The sequence below is a fragment of the Phodopus roborovskii genome, unplaced genomic scaffold (genome assembly GCF_943737965.1).
Source record: "Phodopus roborovskii unplaced genomic scaffold, PHOROB, whole genome shotgun sequence".
Classification (NCBI taxonomy): domain Eukaryota; kingdom Metazoa; phylum Chordata; class Mammalia; order Rodentia; family Cricetidae; genus Phodopus; species Phodopus roborovskii.
The window spans coordinates 473888-497658 of NW_026126586.1; the positions used below are offsets into that span (position 1 = coordinate 473888).

At 38.0% G+C, this 23771-nt stretch overlaps 2 pseudogenes; both read left to right on the forward strand.

Moving 5' to 3' along the window:
• Positions 1–237: 237 nt before the first annotated feature.
• Positions 238–390, forward strand: LOC127236521 (uncharacterized; annotated as a pseudogene).
• A 1724-nt stretch (positions 391–2114) lies between these two features.
• LOC127236511 (POC1 centriolar protein homolog A-like) lies at positions 2115–4259 on the forward strand (annotated as a pseudogene).
• The last annotated feature ends 19512 nt before the right edge of the window (positions 4260–23771 follow it).

A 23771-nucleotide genomic window follows, 5' to 3' on the forward strand; every position in this document is an offset into this window, starting at 1 on the left:
ATCCACATTATCAAAAACTAATATTTCCTTCTTTAATGTTCAGTGCTGACTTAGAATCCCACTGTGTGTTTATAGTGCATTTTATAGTACACATTTTTTTTTAGTCCATATATGTGTTGTTGCACATGTAACTTGTTTCCATCTCATGTCTATGCACATAATGGCATGACAAACATGGAAGTACTAATAATTTTCTGAAATCTTAATTTTGATCCTTTTTATATGCATAAAGAAACCATATTTACCAGACAGGGGAGATACCATGATCATGAAGGTAGTTTTCCAGGATGAAGCTTATCCATTGCATTTTGGATGTGTGATTTCCACAAATGTGAGAAACTCAATTGCATAATTTGTGGTAGTGAGGGACTATATTCGAACTCTCTCCTGAAAAAAAAAATAAGATCATGTGGTAGGGTAGCTCTTGTGTATGGAATTCTATGCTGTTTTGCTGTTTTCCATACTGATTGCATAATTTTGCATTACATTCCTGACACCAGTGTGCAAGAATTCTAATTTCTCCATGTTCTTTATGACATTTGTTGCCTTTTTGTATGTGTGTGTGTGTGTGTGTGTGTGTGTGTGTGTGTGTGTGTGTGTATATATGTGTGTACACGCACATGTGTGTGCATGGAAGCCAGAGGTTGATGTTGACTATTATCTTAAATCATATTCTTTGAGATAGGGTCTCTCACTGAAACTTGGGCTTGTCAGCTTGGCTAGACAGTCTGTTCAACAAGTATTCCCCATGCTCTTATTCTCTACATGCCTAATGCTGGGACTGTAAGTTCCCACAATAGCCTTTGCTCTTAATGGGTGTTGAGGACTGAACTCAGGTCCTTATGCTTGTATGGCAAGCATTTTACCAATTTAGCCATCTTCTCAGCTCTCAATTCCACCCTTTCTTTTCAGTGCCCACCCTTATAACAGGTATGAATTGTCATTGCTTTTGATTTGATTTCCCTCATTATGGTGGCATTGAGAACTTTTAAAGTATGTGTTGTCTTTTTGTATGTCTTCTAGGCACTGGATTATTTCTTTTTTACTTTTCATTATTGAGTTATGGAGGTTCTATATGTATTTGTTCAGGGGATTAATTAACTCTTTGTCAGATATGTGTTTTACATATATTTTATTCTACTCTCTTGTCCAGCTTGCACTCTCCTGGTTTGTTTTGCTATGTAGAAGTTTATTAATTTGATATAGTCCAAGTTGTTAATTAGACAAAAGTGATATTGAGGTCAGGAATCAGACATTTTGGTAATAGCGAAAATAACACCAGAGACCTTGAGAACTAGAGTCCACAATTAGGCTATAGGTTCTGTTTGCATTGACAAAAATCTTATTTCCTCACCATGTACTGCAGAGCTCAGATTAATCAACATTTATTTTTGTTGAATTGATGCCTGTGACCAAAAGTCAGACACTCAGATATTTCCCATAAGGTTAAAAAATTTGTTGTAGTAATATTAGGCCTGACTTGTAGGCCAAGGTTGAATATTTGGTATGGGGAAACTAATTTGATAGAATGTGGCAGGAAAAAAAAATGTTCACATGAATTTGTTAGGCGTTTGTCAGGGAAGGCTGGTTCTATATGTCCACTTTGTGAGGATTAACTCACTGGCCCATTTAATAACTTCAGGTAGCTCAGCTCTTTAAAAAGGACCAAATTTTTCTATTTATCAAGAAAATATCAAGAGACCTAACTTGCAGAAGTGACACTGTGCATATGAAGAATCTTGGTTTTCTGAGAAATTGTCAACACTTAAAACTTAGAGTTTTACTGTGATCTTTAGATGTTCTGTTAATCAATGGCTGAATATAAACACATAAATTTTGTCCCTAACAATTTTAGAAATATTGTCAAATGCTTTTATGTATAAGTCAACACTCTACATACTCAAAATATGATTTTTGTTGTAGATAAAAAAATTAGAATGTGTGCAGGGAATGCTCAGCATGATACACAATCTAGTCTGAGTCACTCAAAACAAATGACTTTGTTAGAGAGCAAGATGCCATGACTCTGTGGCACAGTTAAAATTTAATTGGGAAAGGTGCCACTGAGGAGAGGTGGAGGCAGCCAGCCAGGGCAGAGTCCCTAGGATGTGAAAATGAAAAAGGATGGTGGGGAGCAGTTTGAAGTTAAATTGGCTGTGCTGTCCCTGTGAGTTCTTCTTTCTCTTGCTACAATGTGTGTACCCTCTTATTCTCTAGTTTCAGCTCTGGTGTCTTCTTCCATCCTCATGGGTCTGTCCTAGTCAGCTGGCTGCTTTCTATGGTAGTTAGGTGTCCCCAAGGCCTGACAATGCTATAGTTAAGTTCTAGTTTACTACAGGAGTTGATGTTTACTTACTCAGAAAGCATTTACTGAATACCATGTATTGTACAGGGTGTCACTCTTGGGACATAATGGTGGAAGGTGATTTCATCCACGTATGTGAATTGCTTTAAAAAAAGTAGCTTATTAGAAACCCTAGGATTATTGCTAGGTGGTAGAGGACTTCCTTAGCAATCGTTAGGCCCTGGGTTTGAACCCCAGAACCACCAATTATCCCTCCTTTAAACAGCATCAATGACAACAAAACCCAAACTTGCTAGGAAGGTCCATAAACAAGGAAATAAAAGCCAATTACAAAATATTTTAAAATGTGAAAAGTTAAAAATGTGATTTTTAATAAGGAGCAAATATTTGAGTCAACTGATGTCTACCTGATGAAATTTAGGTGTAAGCAATGTTATACCATAAGGTTAGATATGCAAAAATCAGGGCAATCATGAAAGCTTAGCTTCAGGCCTCTTTGTTTTGCTGTACTTTCCTTTACACCTAAATAGAATTCAACACGTCACATTGTGCTAGGGAACAATCTTTGTACACTATAAATATATGTTACTCTCATTGGTTAATTAAAGAGCGGAGTGGCCTATAGTTGGGCAAGGAATGATTGAGCAGGAGAGCCAGACTAAGAAAATGTTGGGAAGAAGGTAGGGGTCTCAGGAGTCTGGAGGAGACTCTGAGAGAAGCAAGATGAATTTGCTGTGTTGATAAAAGGTACTGCCATGTGGCAGAGTGCAGAAAAATAATATGGGTCAATTTAAGTTGTAAGAGCTCGTTAGTAACAAGCCTAAGCTATTGGCCAAGGCCAAGAATTTATAATTAACATTAAGTCTCTTATGTGGTTGTTTGGGAGTGACTGGCATGACAGAAGTTGACAATCCCAAGGAAAACTCCACCTACAACATTGTTTATTAATTTATTTGGTCTGTATTTTTTTCCCAGTAGGATATAAGTAACATGGAGGTGACAATTTTTCTAAGTTTACTTTATATAAATGGTTCTGAGCGCACGATTCAAGGTTGACTCACCTTTGGCATTGGGTATCCAGATGCAAACAAACTTGTTTCGCGAGTCTGAGGCAAGCAGGTGTCCCGATGGGGAGAAACTCACACAAGACACAGAGACCCTGTGGCCCATGAAGCAGTAGGCATCTGTTTCATGCATACACAGTCACAGTGAGTCGTGCCCACTTCTGCAGTGATGGCCATTCACTTATGACAGCCTCTGACGACAAGACAATCAAGGTGTGGTCATTTCACAGCTAGGGATCCCTGTTTTCCCTGAGCCAGCACATCAACTGGACCTGCTGTGCCAAGTTCCCCCTGGAGGGCTGATCATTGTGTCTGCCAGTGATGACAAGACTGTCAAACTGTGGGACAAGACCAGTCCACTCATGCTGCGAGCATGGCAGTACACAGTGCAGTCGTGAATGCCATCTCAACCTCATCACAGCCTCCAGCAACTTAACTCTGAAGATCCTGGACCTGACCGAGGGCTGGCTGCCCTACACACTCCATGTGCACCAGGGACCTGACATTACCGTTGCCTTTTCAAGAACTAGGGGATATTTTGCTTCTGGAGGCTCTGATGAGCAGCAGGTGATGGTTTGGAGAGTGACTTTGATGTTGTTAACTATGGAGAAACGAAGGTGCAGAGGCCTTCTCACCTGGCCAGCTATGCCAGAAATGGATTTACCTGGCTCACCAGGCAGAGGCAAGAGTCTGAGGCAGGTGCAAGGCCAGCACCAGGAGCCTGTCAGTGAGCCTCAGACACTGACCAGCACACTGAAGCACATCGTGGGCCAGTGAATGTCCTCACACAGACAGTGCCCATCCTGAAATAGCGGCTGACATTGGCAGAAGACAAGCTGAAGCGGGGCCTGGAGAACCAGCAGCTAATCATGCAGCAAATGCCATCATGATCCAGGGAGCAAGAATCAGGAGCTCAATTCATTAGGAGGACAGCAGGCCAGGAATTTGTACAGAGACTTGAGTAAATAAATAAAGGGGTTCAGCCCTGAGGGAGCCACATCTGTATCTAGCCTGAGATTGGGTGCATCAAATCTCTGCCCCCAAGTGCTGTTTGTACCTGGAGCCTCTCCACCTGACCTTGGGAAGCTCCCATTGGGCGGAGCCTCCCAGAAGGGAGACTTGCTATCACATTTAGTTTAACATAAAGGAGCCAGTTGAGCCCGGCACTTTTTCAGAGTCCTAAGATGGTGGCACACTGTCTAGAGAGCTTTGCTAGGTTTTCATTCACCTCATGTCAGCCTCCTGACTGGCTTCAAAGTTGGTATACTGCTCATTGCTTGGATGAGGCAAGACTTTTCTCTCCATCTGACCCTCTGCTTCCAAAAAGAGCCCATCTGAGTCAGATCTGTTCGGTAACAAGCTTGGTGGAATGGGTAGGGCCCTTTCAAAGGCTTTAATTTCTATTACCACATATATTCACAAGGGCCTGTGGCTTCTCTACATGCATGAGAACAGGTGGATCTAAAAATTAAAACTAATTTGACTGAAAAAAAAAAACAAACCAAACAACCACCCAAAAAACAAATAACGCAAGACAGCAAAATTTAGTGACAGTTATAAGATGGTTGTTGCTCACATGTATAATACCAAGACTTGAGAAACTGAACAATTCTCCAGTTTGAAGCCAGCCTGAGTTATAAATAAATCAAAATAAAACAAAATACTAATCAAAACAAAATAAGACAAAAATGTATAAAGTGTGGCTATTCTTTTTTATTAACATTTGTTTATTTAATCTTTGGGAATTTCATATCATTCATCCCAATTTGAGCACCCCTCAAAAGAAAATATTATAAATCAGGTTTTCGTAGGTGTGTGGGTTAATGTCAGGATTTTCGATTTGATTCCATTGGTTTACCTATTTATTTTTGTGCCAATACCAAGCTGTTTTCAGGACTATAGCTTTATAGAAAAGCATAAAGTCAGGGATGGTGATGGCTCCTGAAGTTCCTTTAATGTACAAGGATGTTTTGGGTATCCTGGATCTTTTGTTTTTCCATATGAAATTGAGTATTATCCTTGATGGTCTGTGAAGAACTATGCTGGAATTTTGATGGGGATTGCATTGAATCTGTAGATTGCTTTTGGCAAGATTGCTATTTTTATTATGTTGATCCTCCCTATCCAAGAGCATGGGAGGTCTTTCCATTTTCTGGTATCTTCTTTAATGTCCTTCTTTAAAGATTTAAAGTTCTTGCTATTTAGGTGTTTCACTTGTTTGGTTAGCATTACCCCAAGATATTTTATGTTATTTGTGGCTATTGTAAAGGGTGATGTTTCTCTGATTTCCTTCTGAGCATCTTTATTGTATGTATATAGTGGAGCTACTGATTTTTTTAGTTAATCTTGTATCCTGCCACTTTGATGAAGATATTTATCAGCTGTAGGAGTTCTCTGGTAGAGTTTTTTGGGTCGCTTATGTAAACTAACATATCATCTGTAAATAGTGAAAGTTTGACTTCTTCCTTTCCAATTTGTATCCCCTTAATCTCCTTTTGTTGTCTTATTGCTCTATCTAGAACTTCAAGTACATTATTGAAGAGATATGGAGAGAGAGGGCAGCCTTGTCTTGTTCCTGATTTTAGAGGAATCATATTAAGTTTCTCTCCATTTAGTTTGATGCTGGCTGCTGCTTTACTGTATATTGCTTTAATTATGTTTAGGTATGTTCCTGTTTTCCCTGACCTTTCCAAGACCTTTATCATGGAGGTTTCACAGCATCTAGTGAGATGATTTGTTTTTTGTTTTCATTTGTTTATATGGTGGATTACATTGATAGATTTTCATATTTTGAACCATTCCTGTATCCATGGGAAGAAGCCTGCCTGATCATGGTGGATGATTTCTCTTATGTGTTCTTGGACTCAATTTACAAGTATTTTATTGAATATTTTTGCATCAGTGTTCATGGGGGATATTAGTCTGTAGTTCTCTTTCTTAGTTGTGTCTTTGTGTGGTTTGGGTACCAAGGTAATTATAACCTTGTAAAAAGAATTTTGCAGTGACCCTTGTGCTTCTAATGTGTGGAACAATATGAGGAATATTGGTATTTGCTCTTCTTTGAATTTCAGGTGGAATTGCACTGAAGCCATCTGGCCCTGGGCTTTTTTTTTTTTTGGTCGGGAGGGTTTTGATGACAGCTTCTGTTTCATTAGGGCTTATATGTCTCTTTGAATTGCTTTTGTGTTTTTTGATTTAATTTTGGTAAGTTATACGTATCCAGAAAAATTTCCACTTCCTTTCATTATTTGAATATTGTAGAGTACAGGTTTTTTAAAAAAATATTTATTGTTTTTTCTTATTTTACATATCAATCCCAGTTCCTTCTTCCTCCTGCCCTCGCCCTCTGAAATTCCTTCTCATCCCATTCCTGTCCCACTCAACAGGAAGGGTGATGTTCTCTAGGAGAGATCATTAAAATCTGTCAAGTCATTTGGAGTAGGGTCTAGGCCCTCCCCTCTGCCTCTAGGCTAAGGGACCATCCCTCCTTGGAGAATGTGCTCCCAAAGTCCCTTTGTGCACCAGAAATACAACCTGGTTCCATTGTCAGAGGTCCCATAGACTGTCCAGGTCTTCCAAGTGAGACCTACGTCAAGGAGTCTTGTTGGTATAATGCTGGTTTCCCAACTATCAGTCTGGGGATTCATGAGCTCCCCTTTGTTCAGGTCAGCTGTATCTGTGGGTTTATTTAGCCTGGTCCTGACCCCTTCCCCCCCCCCCCCCCCACTCCTCCCTCTCTGCAACTAGACTCCAGGAGTTCAGCTCAGTGCTTAGCTGATTGTGTCTGCTACTGTTTCCATCAACAACTAGGTGAGGGTTCATTGATGGCATATAAGTTAATTATCAATCTCATTAACAGGGAAGGGCATATAAGGTTGCCTTTCCACTGTTGCTCATATTGTTAGTTGGGGTCATCCTTATAGGTCTCTGGATATTTCTCTAGAGTCAGTTTTCTTTTCAAACCTATAATGGCTCTATTATGGTATCTCTCACTCTCATTTTTTTTTTTTTGCTCTCATCTATTCATCCCCAACTCAAAATTCCTGCTCCCACATGTTCTCCTCTCCCCCTTCTCCTTTTTCTAACTCCCTATCTACTCACTGTCTCCCTCACTCCCAATATGCTCAGGGAGCTCTTGTTCCTTTCCCCTTCTGTGAAGGACCTTGTATGAATCTCTTAGGTTCTTCCTTGTATCCTAGTTTCCATACATGAATGAGTACATTCCCTGTTCCTCTTTTTGTGACTGGGTTACCTCACTCAAAATGGTATTTTTAAGTTCTATACCCTTGACTGAGAATTTCCAGATTCCATTTTTTTTTTTTGCTGAGTAGTATTCCATTTTGTAAATTGTTACAACTTCAGTTGAGAGGCATCTAGGTTGCTTACAGGTTCTTGCTGTCACAAACAATGCTGCTATGAACACAGTTGAACAGATGTCTTTCTTGCATGTTTGTGGATCATTTGGGTATATGCCTAAGAGCAGAATTGTGGTAGACTGATTTCCATTTTCCTGAGGAACTACCATACTGATCTCCAAAATGGCTGTACAAATTGTACTCCCATAAGCAGCAGAGGAGTGTTCCCCTTTCTCCACAAATTCCCCAGCATAACCTGTCATTGGTGTTTCTAATTTTAGCTATTGTGACAGGAGAAAGATGGTAGCTCAGAGTTGTTTTGATTTTCATTTCCCTGATGGCTAAGGATGTTGAGCACTTTCTTAAGTGTCTTTAAGCCATTTTGGATACCTCAATTGAGAATACTCTATTTAGTTCTGAACCCCACTTTTTAATAGGATTATTTGGTGTTTTGTTGACTAGTTTCTTGAATTCTTTTTATATTTTGGAAATCAGCCCTCTGTCAGATGTGGAGTTTGTGAAGATCTTTACCAGTCTGTGGGCTGCCATTTGGTCTTGTCAACCTTGCCCTTTGCCTTAAAGAAGCTTCTCAGTTTGAGGAGGTCCCATTTATTAATTGTCAATCTCAGTGTCTATACTACCTGTGCTATGTTCAGGAAGCGGTCTCCTGTACCAATTTGTTAAGGGTACCTCCCACATTCTCTTCTAAGAGGTTCAGTGTGGCTGGATTTATGTTGAGGCCTTTGATCCATTTGGACTTAAGTTTTGTGCATATAGATAGACAAGGGTCTATCTGCAGTCTTCTACACACCATCATCCAGTTGTGCCAGTATCATTTGTTGAAGATGATTTCCTCCTTCCATTGTATACTTTTAGCTGTTTTGTCAAAAATCAGGTGTTCTTAGGTGTGTGGGTTAATATCTGGATTTTTATTTGATTCCATTGTTCTACCTGTCTATTTTTGTGCCAATACCAAGCTGTTTTCAGGACTATAGCTCTATAGTAGAGCTTGAAGTAGGGGATGGTAATACCTACTGAAGTTCCTTTATTTTACAGGGCTTTTTGGCTATCCTGGGTCTTTTCTTTTTCTATATAATGTTCAGTATTATCCTTTCAAGGTCAGTGATTTTTCTGGGGGTTGCATTGAATCTGTAGATTGCTTTTGACAAGATTGCTATTTTTACTATCCAAGAACATGGGAAGTTTTTCCATTTTTCTGGCATCTTCTCTAATTTCTTTAAAGACAAAGTTCTTGCTATATAGGTCTTTCCCTAGTTTGGTAAGATTTATCTCAAGATACTTTATGTTATTTGTGGCTATTGCAAAGGATGTTGTTCTCTGATTCCTTTCTCAGTGCCTTTATTGTCTGTATATAATAGGGTTGCTATTTTTTTTTTGAGTTAATATTGTATCCTAATTTGTTGAATGTGTTTATCAGCTGTAGGTGTTCCCTGGTAGAGTTTTTCCAATCACTTATGTAAACTATCCTGTCACCTGCAAATAGTAACAGTTTGACTTCTCTCTTTCCAATTTGTATCCCCTTAACCTCCTTTTGTTGTTTATTGCTATAGCTAGAACTCTAAGTATAATATTAAAGAGGTATGGAGATAGTGGTCAGCCTTGTGTTGTTTCTGATTGTTGAGGAATAGCTTTAAGCTTTTCTCCATTCAGTTTGAGGTTGGTTGTTGGCTTTCTGTATATTGCTTTTATTATATATAGGTGTGTTCCTTTTGTCCTTGATCTCTCCAAGACCTTTATTGTGAAACTGTGTTGGTTTTTGTCAAAGAGGTTTTTCAGCATCTAGTGAGATGATCATGTGGTTTTCTTTTTTATTTTGTTTTTATGGTGGATCACATTGATAGATTTTCATATGTTTCATATATTCATCCCTGGGATGAATCCTACTTGGTCATGGTGGATGATTTCTCTAATATTTTCTTGGATTGGATTTGCCAGTATTTTATTGAGTATTTTCACATATATGTTTTTGAGTGATATTGGTCTGTAGTTCTCTTTCTTAGTTGTGTATTTGTGTGGCTTGGGTACCAAGATAATTGTAGCCTCATAAAAAGAGTTTGGTAATGAACCTTCTGCTTCTATTGTGTGAAACAATTAAGGATTACTAGTATTAGGTCTTTTTTGGATTTCTGGTAGAATTTTGCACTGAAGACATCTGGCCCTGGACTTTTTTTTGGTTGGGAGGCTTTTGATGACTGCTTCTATTCTACTTAAGTTGCTTCTTTGTTCTTTAATTTTGGTAAGTGATAGTTATCCAGAAATTTGTTCACTTTCATTGAATTTTTGATTTTGTGGATTACAGGCTTTCAAAATATGACTTGAAATTTCTCTGTATTTCCTCATTGTCTGTTGTTATGTCCCCCTTTTCATTTCTGATTTTGCTGACTTGCATGTTCTGTCTCTGCATTTTGTTTAGTTCAATAAGGGTTTGTCTTTCTTGTTGATTATCTCCAAAACCAACTGCTTGTTACATTGATTCTTTGTATTGTTTTCCTGGTTTCTATTTTGTTGATTTCAGCCCTCAAATTGATTATTTCCTGGCATCTACACCTCTGGGGTGAGTTTGCTTTTTATTTGGTCTATAGCTTTCAGGTTTGCTGTTAACTCTCTAGTGTAACTATCCTCCATTTTCTTCATATGGGCACTTAATACAATGAACTTTTCCCTTAGCACTGCTTTCAGAATGTCCCACAATTTTGGGTATGTTGTGTCTTCATTCTCATTGAATTCCAAAAAGTTAATTTCTTTATTTCCTCCTTGACCCAGGGATGGTGCAATTGAGCATTGTTCCATTTCCATGAGTTTGTAGGGTTTCTGTAATCTGTGATGTTGTTGATTTCCAACTTTAAAGCATGGTGGTCTGATAAGATACATGGAGTATTCTAATTTTTTTTGTATTGTTGAGGTTTGTTATGTTGCCTAGTATGAGGTTGATTTTCGAGAAGATTCTATGTAGAGCTGAGAAGAAGGTTTATTCTTTTGTGTTTGGATGGAATGTTCTATAGTTAAACCAAATTGGTACATAACTTCTGTTAGTTCTTTTGTTTCCTTATTAAGTTTCTGTATAGTGGTTCTGTCTAGCAGTGAGAGTGGGGTGTTGAATTCTCCCACTATGAGTGTTTGAGGTTTTATGTGAGCTTTGAGTTTTAGTAGCTTTTTTTTTTTTTTTTTACGAATGTGAGTACCATTGTATTTAGATCATAGATGTTCAGATGTTCAGAATTGAGACTTTGTACTGATGGATTTCTTCTGTGAAGAAAATTAAATGACCTTTTTTTAAATCTCTTTTGTTTAAAATTGAACTTATTTGGTATTAGGATAGCTACACCTGCTTGCTACTTGGGTCCATTTGATTGGAAGATCTTTTCCCAACCCTTTACCCCAAGGTAATGTCTGTCTTTGAAACTTAGATGTGTTTATTGTAGCAGCAGAATGATGAATTCTGTGTTCATATCCATTCTGTTAGCCTGTGTCTTTTTATAGGTATTTTAAAACCATTAATATTGAGGGAAAGTAAGGACCATTGATCGTTCATTCTTGTTTGTTTTATAGTTGTTCTTGACAGTGGTATTGTGAATATATTTGCCCTGCTTTTTCTTTTGGGTTAAGCTAAAGTGGGATTATCTATTGCCTATGTCTTTGTGAGTGTAATTAACTTCCATAGGTTTGATTTTTCTTTCCAGAACTTTCTGTAGGGTTGGATTTGTTGATATCTATTGTGAAAAAATATGGCTTTGTCATTGAATATCTTGTTTTCTCCATCTATAGTGATTGAGAGTTTTGCTGGTTATAGTAGCCTGGGCTGCCATCTGTGGGCTCTTAGTTTTTGGAGAACATCTATCCAGGACCTTCTGGCTTCCAGAGTTTCCATGGAGAAATCAGGTAAAATTTTTATAGGTCTACCTTTATATGTTATCTGCCTTTTTCCTTTCCTTCGCTGCTCTTAATATTCTTTTTTATTCTGTATATTAGGTGTTTTGATTATTATGTGGCCAGGTGACTTTTTTTTTTGGTCCAGTCTATTTGGTGTTCACTATGCTTCTTGTACTTTCATAGTCATGTCCTGCTAAAGATTGGGAAAGTTTTCTTCAGTAATTTTGTTGAATATGTTTTCTGCACATTTGAGCTTGGCTTCTTCACCTTCTTCTATGCCTACTATTCTTAGGTTTGTCCTTTTCTCATTGTCCCACATTTCTTGGATGCTTTGTGTTAAGGAGTTGTTGGATTTAAGAGTTTCTTTGGTTGATGAACCTATTTCCTCTAGTTTATCTTCAGCACCTGAGATTCTGTAAAACTATTTCCAGCATTACCTCAGTTTGTGTTTTCTTTATTGTCTCTATTTCAGTTTTCAGGTCTTGAACTGTTTGAATTGTTTTCTTTCTCTGTTTGATTGTTTTTCTTGGCTTTCCTTGTTTTTCTTTTTAAAGAGATTTGTTCATTTCTTGAACTTTGCTTGGTCTTTCCCTCAATTTATTCCAGAGCCCCTAAATTTTTCATGAAGTTATTTTTTAGTTTTTTTCTTCTGATTCTTCTGCTTTAGTGTGTTCAGGTCCAGTTGGTGCAGGGTCCCTAGATTTTGGTGGTGTCATAGTGGTCTTTCTACTCTTGAGTGTTTTTTGTATTGTGGTCTTCCCATTGCTTCTTCCAGTGGGTGTATGTGGAGTCTCTCTTTTTCTCTCTCTCTCTCTCTTTCTCTCTCTCTCTCTCTCTCTCTCTCTCTCTCTCTCTCTCTCTCTCTCTCTCTCTCTCTCTTTCCTCTCCTCTTGGGTATAAGTGGGTCAGAGGTTTGATGTCAGTAACTCTGGCTGATCCAAATTCTCTCAGGTCTCTCAAGCCGAGGCCAGAGCAGGACCAATGATATGGGGAAGGTAGTTTCCCCATGTTCTTAAGAAGTCAGGCAGAAGGCAGACCAAGGAGCCCAAAGGTCAGGTGAGGGTAGTCTCCTCATGGTTCTGCATGGAGGGGTGGGTCCAGTATGCACAGAGCCAACCCAGGAAGTTCCAAGTGGAGGGTGAGATTGTTGGACCCACACTTGGCCAAATACTCACCCCAAGCAGTGGGCCCAGTGGGGCCAAGAATGAGGGGAAGGCAGGCTCTGAGTGGTGGATGGTCTGGAGTACCAGGACTGGACCACTCAGGCCAAAGGGGGTCAAGATGTGGTGCTGACACAGGGAGTTCTCAGAAAAGGGTTGTTGGGGGGGGGCAGATTTATCCTAGGCTGGTCCCAGACTCATCTCAGGCAGAAGAAAGGCGAAGAGGCCCAAAGTTCAAGTGAGGGCTGGGTCCAGATGGTTCCTCGCGGAGGGGCGGGTCCAGTATGCCAGAGCTGATGCAGGAAGTTCCTAGGGGAGGGTGTGGGTGTTGGACCTGCACTCTGGCCAAACACTCACCTAAGCAGTGAACCCAGCAGGGCCAATTATGAGGGGAAGGCAGGCTCCGGGTGGTGGATGGTCTGGGTGGTGGATGGTCTGGGTAGTGGATGGTCCGGTACCCCTGTCCATTTCTGATTTTGTTAATTTGCATGTTCTCTTTCTGCCTTTTGGTTAGGTTGGATAAAGCATTGTCTATCGTATTGATTTTCTGGAAGAAACAACTCTTTCTTACATTGATTCTTTGTATTGTTTTCTTTGTTTCTACTTTATTGATTTCAGACTTCTAGTTAATTATTTTCTGGTGTCCACTCCTCCAGGGTTAGTTTGCTTCTTTTTGTTCTAAAGCTTTCAGTTTTGCTGTTAATTCTCTTTTGTGACTATTCTCCAGTTTCTTCACATGGGCATTTAGTGCTATGAAGTTTTCCTTTAGTATTGCTTGTGGAGTGTCCCATAAGTTTGGGTATGTTGTGTGTTCATTCTCATTGAATTCTAGGAAGTCTTTAATTTCTTTCTTTGTTTCTTCCTTGTCCAAGGAAAGGTGCAATTGTGCATTGTTCAGTTTCCATGAGTTTGTAGGGTTTCCACAATTTGTGTTGTTATTGGATTCTATTTTTTTTTGAGCATGGTGGTCTGATAAGATACATGGAGTTTTGTAATTTTTTGAATTGTTGAGGTTTGCTGTGTTGCCAAGTATGTGGTTGTTTTAGAGAAGGTTCTATGTGGTGCTGAGAAGAAAGTATATTCTTTTGTGTTTGGATGGAATGTTCTATGGATGTCTGTTAAACCAATTTGGGTCATAATTTCTGTTCTTTTATTTTTTTGTTAAGTTTCTGTCTGGTAGTCCTGTCTAGTGGTAAGAGTGGGATGTTGAATTCTCCCACTATAAGTGTGTGAGTGATGGGAGATGTCATTCTGTAAATATGTTTCCCGTATTGGTTAATGAATAAAACACTGTTGGCCAATAGGAAAGCAAGATAGGTGGGACTAGAAGACAAGGAGGAGAGAGGAAGTAGTAGGGAGGAGTTTCAAGATGTAGGACCAACAGGATAGAACCCTGTGCCCTCTCTCCAGTAAGATAAGACCACGTGGAAATACTTAGATTGATAGAAATGGGTTAATATTTAAGACAGAGCTAGCCAATAAAAAATGCTAGTAACAGGCCAACAGAGTTAAATCTATTACAACGTCTCTGTGTATTATTTGGGGCTGGTGCGGTGGTGGGACCAGACCAGCAGGAAAGCCTACTCATAACATGTGAGATTTTATGTGTAATTTGAGTTTTAGTAATGCTTCTTTTATGAACATAGGTGCCTTTTATTTGGGGCATAGATGTTCAGAATTGAGACTTTGTACTGATGGATTTCTCCTGTGATAAATATGAAATGACCTTTTTCATCTCTTTTGATTGATTTTAGTTTGAAGTCTAATTTGTTAGATATTAAGATAGCATCATCTTGTTTCTTGGGTCGATTTGATTGGAAAGTCTTTTCCCAACCCTTTATTCTGAGATAAATCCTGTCTTTGAGGTTTGTTTCTTGTATGCAGCTGAAGGATGGATTCTGTCTTTGTATCCATTCTGTTAGCCTGTGTCTTTTTATAGATGAATTAAGACCATTAATACTGAGGGAAATTAAGGACCACTGGTTGTTCATTCTTGTGTTTTGCATTTAATATTGGTTGTGGTATTGTGTGTGAATTTACCTCGATTTTTCTTTTGGGTTCTGGTAAAGTGGGATTATCTATTGCCTACATTTTTGTGGGTATAGTTAACTTCTTTGTGTTGGAGTTTTCCTTTCGGTACTTTCTGTAGGGCTGGATTAGTTATTATGTATTGTTTAAGTATGGTTTTGTCATGGAATATCTTGTTTTCTCCATCTGCAGTTATTGAAAGCTTTGCTGGGTATAGTAGTCTGGGCTGGCATTACTGTTCTGTTAGTGTTTGTAGAATATCTATCCAGGACATTCTGGCTTTCAGAGTTCCATGGAGAAGTCTGGCATAATCCTAATAGGTTTGCCTTTATCCGTTGCTTGGCCTTATTCCTTTGTTGCTCTTAATATTCTTTCTTTATCCTGTGTGTTTGGTGTTTTATTTATTATGTGGGTTGGGGACTTTTTGTGGTCTATTCCTTTTGGTGTTCTGTAAGCTTCTTGTACTTTCATTGTCATTTCTTTCTTTAGCCTAGGAAAGCTTTCTTCTATGATTTTGTTGAATATATTTTCTGTACACTTGAGTAGCTTTCTTCACTTTATTCTATACATATTATTCTTAGGTTTGGCCTTTTCAGTGTCCCATATTTCCCGGATATTTTGTGTTAGGGATTTGTTGGACTTAAGATTTTTTTTGGTTGATGAATCTATTTTTCCTATTGTATCTTAAATGGCTGAGAGTCTGTCTTCCATCTCTTGTATTCTGTTGGTTATGCTTGCATCTGCTGTTCCTGATGGTTTGCCTACCATTTCTAATGCCAGCATTCCCTTAGACTTTGTTTGTTTGTTTGTTTATTTATTTATTTATTTATTTATTTATATTTTCTCTATTTCAGCTTTCAAACCTTGCATTGTTTGAATTGTTTTTTGAAATTTTTGGTTTGTCTTTTCTTCCATTTCTTTAAAGGATTTTTTCATTTCCTCTGTATCATCTTCATTAAGTTGTTTTTTAACATCATTGTCTTTTGGTTCACCTATGTTGGGATGTTCAGGTCTTACTGGTGTAGTGTCCCTAGACTCTAGTGGTGTCATATTGTTTTTTCTGTTGATGAATATGTTCTTATATTGTTGTCTTCCCATTCCTTCTTCCAGTGGGTAGAGGTGGCTTCTCTTCCTCTCTTGGTAGGTATTGGTCTACAGTTTTCTTCAGGTACAAGCAGGTCCAATACTCAGATGGGTATCACAATGGGTCAGGTGGGTTTGTGATAGTCCCTCTCCCAGTGGGTGGAAGTGGGACTATTACTGCGATTTCAGCAGATTTTGGATTGCTTGTTCCTCCTTGGGTGAGTTGACCTGACTCTCCCCTAAGTGGTGCTGGGACTAGAATAGTGATATCAGCAGACTCTGGATTGCTTGGTTCTCTGGGGTCAAGTCAACCTGCCTGCAGTCCCTGTGCCATGAGATCCCAAAGAGGGCAAGCAGAAGTCAGGTAGATGTAGAAAATTCTTAACACTATACCTGTATACTAAATTCATGATCACATAATGAAGATCCATTTATTGTGAACATTTTAAAAATGGCTCAACATATGTATAGCAATAAATTTAATTCATTACATGATCAGAATGAAAGATTTGTCACATGAATGGAGTAAAAGGCATATCAAATGACTGTGATGGGAGATGTCATTCTGTAAATATGTTTCTCATACTGGTTAATGAATAAAGGACTTTTGGCCACTAAGAAAGCAAGAGAGGAGGGACTAGGAGACAAGGAGGAAAGAGGAAATAGAAAGGAGGAGTCAAGATGGAGAAACTGGAGAGAGCAGAACAGCCAGCCACCTTTCTCCAGTAAAATGAAACATAGATTAACAGAAATGGGTTAATAATTAAGACAGAGCTAGCTGATAAGAAACTAGTACCTGGCCAACAGCATTATATCTAATACAGAGTCTCTGCATTAATTGAGCTGGTACAGCAGCGGGACAAGACCAGCAGCGGGAGGAAAACCTTACTCCATATATAACTGTCTCATTAGATTCCAAAAAATTTTCATGAAATCCAACATCCTTTCATGATGAAATTAATAGAATAGCTGTGGATGGAGGGGACACACCTTGACATAATAAAGGCTATTATGACAAACTTGTAGATAACATCATGCTAAATGGAGAAAAACTTAACAAATCTATCAAGAGCAAGACTAGGAGTCTACCCTTTCTAGCTTTCCTCAATCTAGTTCATGAATTACTATCTAGAGCAATAAGATGAGACAATAAAAGGGATACAAGTAGGACAAGAAGAGTCAAAATACCCTTATTTTCAGATGACGTGGTTCTATTAATTGGAGACAAGAAAGCCACTCCCTCCAGCCCCCAAAAAACCTTAGAGCTGATTAACACTTTTAGTAAATGGTCAGAATATAAAACTAATGCCTTAATAAACAGTTGCCTTCTTGTGTATCAATGATAGACACACTGAAAACTGTCAGAGAAATCATTCCATTCACAGTAGCCCCTTTCCCATGTATGCATATGTGCATGCATGTGTATGTACACAAAACCTGGAATAAACTTAAGCAACTGAAAGATTTCTACTATGAAAACTTCAAGATGCTGAGGAAAGACACTTAGGAAGACACAAGAAATAGAAAGACTTTCCATGCTCATAGATCATAGAGTTAATGGGAAAATGGTCATTATACCAAAAGCAATATGCATTCTCAATGTGATCTTAACCAAAATCCTTCACAGATATAATAAAAAAAACCCTAATAATTATATGGGAATACTAATGGCCAAGAGTAGTAAAAACAAAACAAACAAAACAAGCAAAACAAACAAAAAACTCCTGAACACATAGAATATAGTGAGAGGTATTACTACACTTGACTAAGTTACTTTACAGAAATAAATAAGCCAATAAAGACATCATGGTACTTACAAAAACAAAAAACAAAACAAAACAAAACAAAAAAAAAAAAAAACCAGACATATACCACAATGGAATAATTGCCCACAAAACATGCCCACAGGACAATCTGATCTAGGGAAAATCCTTCAATTAAGACTCATTTATAGGCTGACTTGCTAACAAATAAAGCTAAAAACATTTTTCAATTAAAGTTTGAAACAAAAGTATCTCTCTACTTAAGAAAACGTAGTCAGAAGCATATAAAATGTGTATATGCATATACAAATATGCAATAAATGGGATGTGAATAAATAATAACATCCTTATTTGATTTAGGGTAAAAGAAATATTCGATCCAATATGTCAGACAATACATGGGCATGGTTGTATGGGATCTCTAGTGAATAAACTTGCGGAAACTTGGTAACGGTGATGAGAAGAGGTGAGCAACAGATGAAGACCTCTAGCCTAACAGTATAACAAAACAGAAAACCTTCAGCAGCAGAACGTGAGAGTGATAGAACCTGTCCCAGAGGTACTGGGGCTGCTGGGCAGCTCTTCTAGTGAAAAATGACTGGAGCGACACTCAAGGCAGGGAGTCTCAGGTTGGCACTGTGTTCTCAGTAACAGACATCCTAAATACTTTTTTTGGTGGTAAATGATGAATTAGGCAAGCATTTTATTTCTAAGCTCATTAAAGATTATTAAAGCATAAAGTTTCCTTCTAAAAGTATCCCAAGTTAAAAATTTTAAGTTGTAATATTTTCACATTTTTAAAAACCATTTGCCATGTTCTGAAAGATAAACATTTAAAAAATATGTTAAAAGGCATAGTACATTTTTTTAAAGCTACAAACACAGTTATAAAGCACAAAGTAAAAGAATACAAGGAAAAGATCAAATCTCTTCAAATAAAATGGGGCAACTTAACATAAATCAGACAAGCCTATACACATAAATAGCAAACAAGCATAGCTTAGAGAGAAATCATAAATTTACTTTTCAGACTAAAATGTTCAACATCTTCCTAGCGAAGTTACTCCTTTTGGAAAATATTGCTGACAATATTTTCCCAATTAAAAAAATCAGGCTACATTAATTTGCCTCTTAGCAATATTACCAAAATCTTGTGGCTTTAGGTAGCACATGTTTAACTAACAAACAAACGAATGAATGAAAGAATGAACTAACTAACTAACTAACTAACTAACTAACTAACTAACTAACTAGCTAACTAACTAATTAATTAATGTGTATTAATTGTGCATGTTAAGGCGAGTCACTGTAATATTTCCATGTATGTATATAGTATGTGATGATAGTATGTATCTTCTGATGTTCACAGACTACTGAAAACACAACTTTCATGCACACAGATACACATTCTCTGTTATCAGATGTTTTGGGATACTTTAAATGGTACAACCTACCAGTTTAACAATTTTCAAGCAATGATGAAGAGATTTTGTGTGATTGTTTGATGGGGAGGTTTGGAATAACCCTGGCTGATGCTTCACTGTCCCAGAGCAGAAGCTTGGTTATCTCAGTAGATAGGGTGTTATTTTTCCCCAAAACTGACAGAGTTTTCAGTTTAGCTCATCTCTAAAATAGTGAGCTCTTTGTGACATTTCTATTTGTGAATCTCAAAACCCAAGTTACATAAATCATAATGATTTTTTCTGCTTATAATTATTCCAATTTCTTAATAAAATTGCTCCCTTCCTTTTCTACTTGAAATCATAAATGTTATTAGGTGATAAGTATCTCCTGGATGTGCCATGACCCTGTCTCCAGGAGCATTTGTAACACACAGCTATAGTGTGAAATGGCCCCTTTGCAGGGTTTAGAAACAGTTGGAAACAATGTATTCAGAGTAGTAATGAATGCACATAAGTGTATATTCTAAAACACATAATTTAAAACTTTCTTGCTTTGGTTTCCCAAGGCAAAAAGTTGCATATATAAAAAAGTGAATAAAGGAAAATGGCATTTATAAAATGTTTTCAGGGCCAGCAAGATTGTTCAGCAGCTGAAGATACTTGCTGCCCAAACCTGATGATCTGAGTTCAGTTTATAGGTACCAAATGAGAACCAACTTATACAAGTTGTTTTTACACCTCCTTGTATTTTCTGTGGTATGGGGACCACATACCCACCCACACCCAACCCCCGTAATGCACCCACATACCTCCAACACACCCACATGCACCCCCCCACATCTACACACATAATGAATGGATGAATAAAGGAGTAAATATATTAAATTTTTTTCTCTTGATATGTTCTACAGTCAGTAATCTTAATTTTAAATGTCTATTTTTCTTAATTACAAAAGAAGACCAAAATAGTTAACTGCAGTCCAGTAACAAGAGATAGGAACATTTTGGTCTGTTTCTTCTTTCCTTGTATAGTTATATTTATACATTAGACTTTAAATTGTGTTTATATCAGCACATATTATAAGTATAAGCTTTTTTAAGTGTATATGTGACTTTTAACCCACTTTCATTATTTGACAACATATAACACATCAACATCTTATAGAATCAAAAATGTCATTATTAGCATTATTTATTTACTTTTGAAAGTTCCTATTTAATAGTAGGGAAACCAGATACATATGTAAAGGGTTTACTAATTGATATCCTAAAAACCCATATATGAACAATTATGACTATTTTTTATTTAGAAACAATCTTATTTTACATATCAATCCCAGTTCCCTCTCCCTCCCATCTTCCCATGTGCCCCACTGACCTCCCCCATCCCACCTCCATGCACTCCCCAGGGAGAGTGAGGCCTTCCATGGGGGATCGTCAAAGTCTGTTATACCATTTGGGCGAGGGCCTAGGCCTTTCCCTGTGTATTAGCATTATTTATAATGGTTATATTTATTTAATTGGAATAATATAGTATTTCTTTTAAAATATTATGTTTTGCTTTAATAACAAGAGTAGTTTATATTTCTAGGTTTTACCATGGAAGCTTTCAGCTACACAGGAGAGTGGAAAGAATTATGTTATCTTTACATGGCTTCTAAAGTCATCAGAGCAATTTATTGTTCTAGTCTTTCAATATTCCTCTCATTGAAATCATGGCATTAAAATTGTTTTTAAAAATCTTTAAAAGGTTTTTTTGCAGTGAAGGAGGTAGAACCCGGGGATTTGCTCATGGACAAATTCTCTTCCACTGAACATACCCAGCCCAGGACACATTATTTCATCTGTAAATGTTTTATCTCTAAAGCATATCAGTACTTAAATGTGTTAATATAGGGCTGGAAAATGGCTTAACAGTAAAGAGCACTTGGAGAGGACCTGGGTTTGGTTCCTAACACCCATATGGTAGCTCACAATTACCTACTGATTCCCTCTTCTAGTCTACTCAGGCACTGCATGCATAGGTAACAACATCCCACACGTAATAGTTAGTAGTCATATAAACTTGACACAATCTAGAGGCTGCCAGGAGACAAACCTCCAGGCATGCCTGTGAGGAATTATCTAGAGAGAAATAACTGAAGGTGGAAGATCCATTTGAACTGTGGGTAGCACCATTCCTTAGGATGAGGTCCTGGACTGTGTGAAAAGGAGAAAGTGAGGGAGCACCAGAGCATACCTCTCTATCTGCTGAGTAACTGCATATGCCATAAGTATAGCTGCCTAAAGCTTGTGCACTCCCCATGATGGGCTGTGCCTTGAATTGGTGAGCCAAAAAAAAAAAAAAATTCCTTGCCATTGCTTATGTCAGGCATTTTGTCACAATGATGAGATAATAGATTTCTTGGTCAGCATATCGGAAGCAAAAAGAACCACTCTATATGTGGGTGGCTTCTTCTGGTGGCAGCCTAGACAAAAGGGCATAGAGGAAGGAAACTGTGTTTTTTGCCTCAGTCTTTCTGGTGAGTTGAGCTTTCTGGTTGGCAATCTTCCTGTGGCATTCTTAAACTGATATTAGAACCTAATTATTCAGGATTCCAAATAGACTGAAGACCAGCATCTCTCCAGGAATTCTCCAGGCCTTCAGTGCCAGACTGGCACTCCTGGGACAGTCAGCCTCATGAACTGAAGAACTACTGGATTCTCTGTGTCTCCAGTGTGAGACGTTGTTGGACTGGACAACACTCAACTTAATAAATCTCCTTCTGTTGGATCTGTTCATAACATATAGATGGGTCGTTCTATCAGTTCTGTTTTTTTGAGAGAACAATTATTGGAACATTCCATTCCATTTGTTCCCCTGAAATGTCTCTAAAACTTTTTCAAGTTAAATATGAAATTTCTATAATTTGACCACAGTGTAGGAGAATTATGGTATAAGGCTTCTTTGTTGCATGGTGCTTATCAAGCTTGCAAGAGCCTCATGTGCTGCCTCACCATCAGAACTTGGGAGTTCAAGAAAACTGTGCAAATGCAGAATTTTATAGCCCACCTAGAGTTCCATGCTGGGGAAGAAACTCTCCCTTGGATGGCTGTGGTGCCATTTTACTAGTTACATGTTTTAAAAGGAGTAAATGGTGCTGGGTACTGCCAAGGGTTGTAATTACAGCTTGCTCCAGTAAAAACTAACTGGGTGTACACTTTCAAATGAAATGTGAACATATATATTAAACACTTACCAATGATCTGCCATAAGTTACCAGTCAAGACAATTGCAAACTAACCCAGGTTTAAGATGGGGAAACAAATATTATCTATTTTTGAGGGAGGAGTATAAAAGTTGGGGTTACATTTTACCATTGTCACAGCTATCATTGCAAAGCTCTTTTTGTTGTTCTTTTCTAAACATGGAAAGAAATACTCCAATGAAGTTCTACATTTTATACATGATATAACATTCATAATATATATATATATATTAGTATATATTAGTATTTATAGAGGGAACAGACAAGGCCTTGATATGCAGCCTAGGCTGGGCAAAGCTGGAGCTTCTACTACTTCTACTTCCTGAGTGCTGGGATCACAGGTGTGTACCTCCATATCCAAACAAATTATTTTATATGTCACTTGCAACCTGCTTGCCTGGGATATGATAGAAAGTCTTAATGAAGTATTAAATCTATATAATCAGAGCCTATTATTTAATTCAGTGTTGAAGATGATAAAACAGTGGGTGCTCCCACAGGATCAAAATCATGGACAGTAAGTTTGCCAACTGGACACAAACTCAGCCATCCAGGAAGAGGAAACCTCAATTGAGAAAATGACTTCATCAGATTGTCCTCTAGACAAGTATGGCAAGTATGTGGGGCATTTTCTTCTTCTTCTTCTTCTTCTTCTTCTTCTTCTTCTTCTTCTTCTTCTTCTTCTTCTTCTTCTTCTTCTTCTTCTTCTTCTTCTTCTTCTTCTTCTTCTTCTTTGGTCCCTTGTTTTGAAAAAAATATTTTATATGTATGGGTGTTTTTCCTGAATGTATGTCTGTGCACCATATACATGCCTAATATCCGTTAAGGCCAGGATTGGATCCTCTGGAGCGTGAGGTACACATAGTTGTGAGTTACCACTTGGGTGTTAAGAATCAAACTCAGTCCTCTGGGAGAGCAGCCAGTGCTCTTAACTGCTGAGCCATCTCTCTATTACCCCATGGAGATTTTTTTTGTCTAGTGATTGATGTGGAAAGAACTAGAAAGCAAGCTGAGCAAGAAGTGGGGAGCAAGCCAGTAAGTATCATTCCTTCTTGGCCTTTGCTTCAGCTCCTGCCTCCTGGATTCTGGCTTGCCTGACTTCCTGCCATGACTTCCCTCAGTGATGGACTGTTATCCAGAAGTATAAGGCAAATAACCTCATTCTTCCCAAGCTGCATTTGGTCATGACCTTATCACAACAGAAATCAAATTAGAATACCAACATTTTAGATACTGTGTTTTTGTGTCATTAATAGAACATTTTATAGTGAAACATACTCCTTGAAAAATCTAAGTATCTTTGTGTTATACATGGCTACACTACATTCATTGCACTCTGGTGGATATGTGTTCAACTTTGAAGTGAGTGGAAGGACCATGGATGTAAAATGTTACTTAACGCTTGTTCCATGAACATATGTTCATGTTCCATAGCATCTTGTTTTTGTCTCTGTGTTTACTGCATTTCACT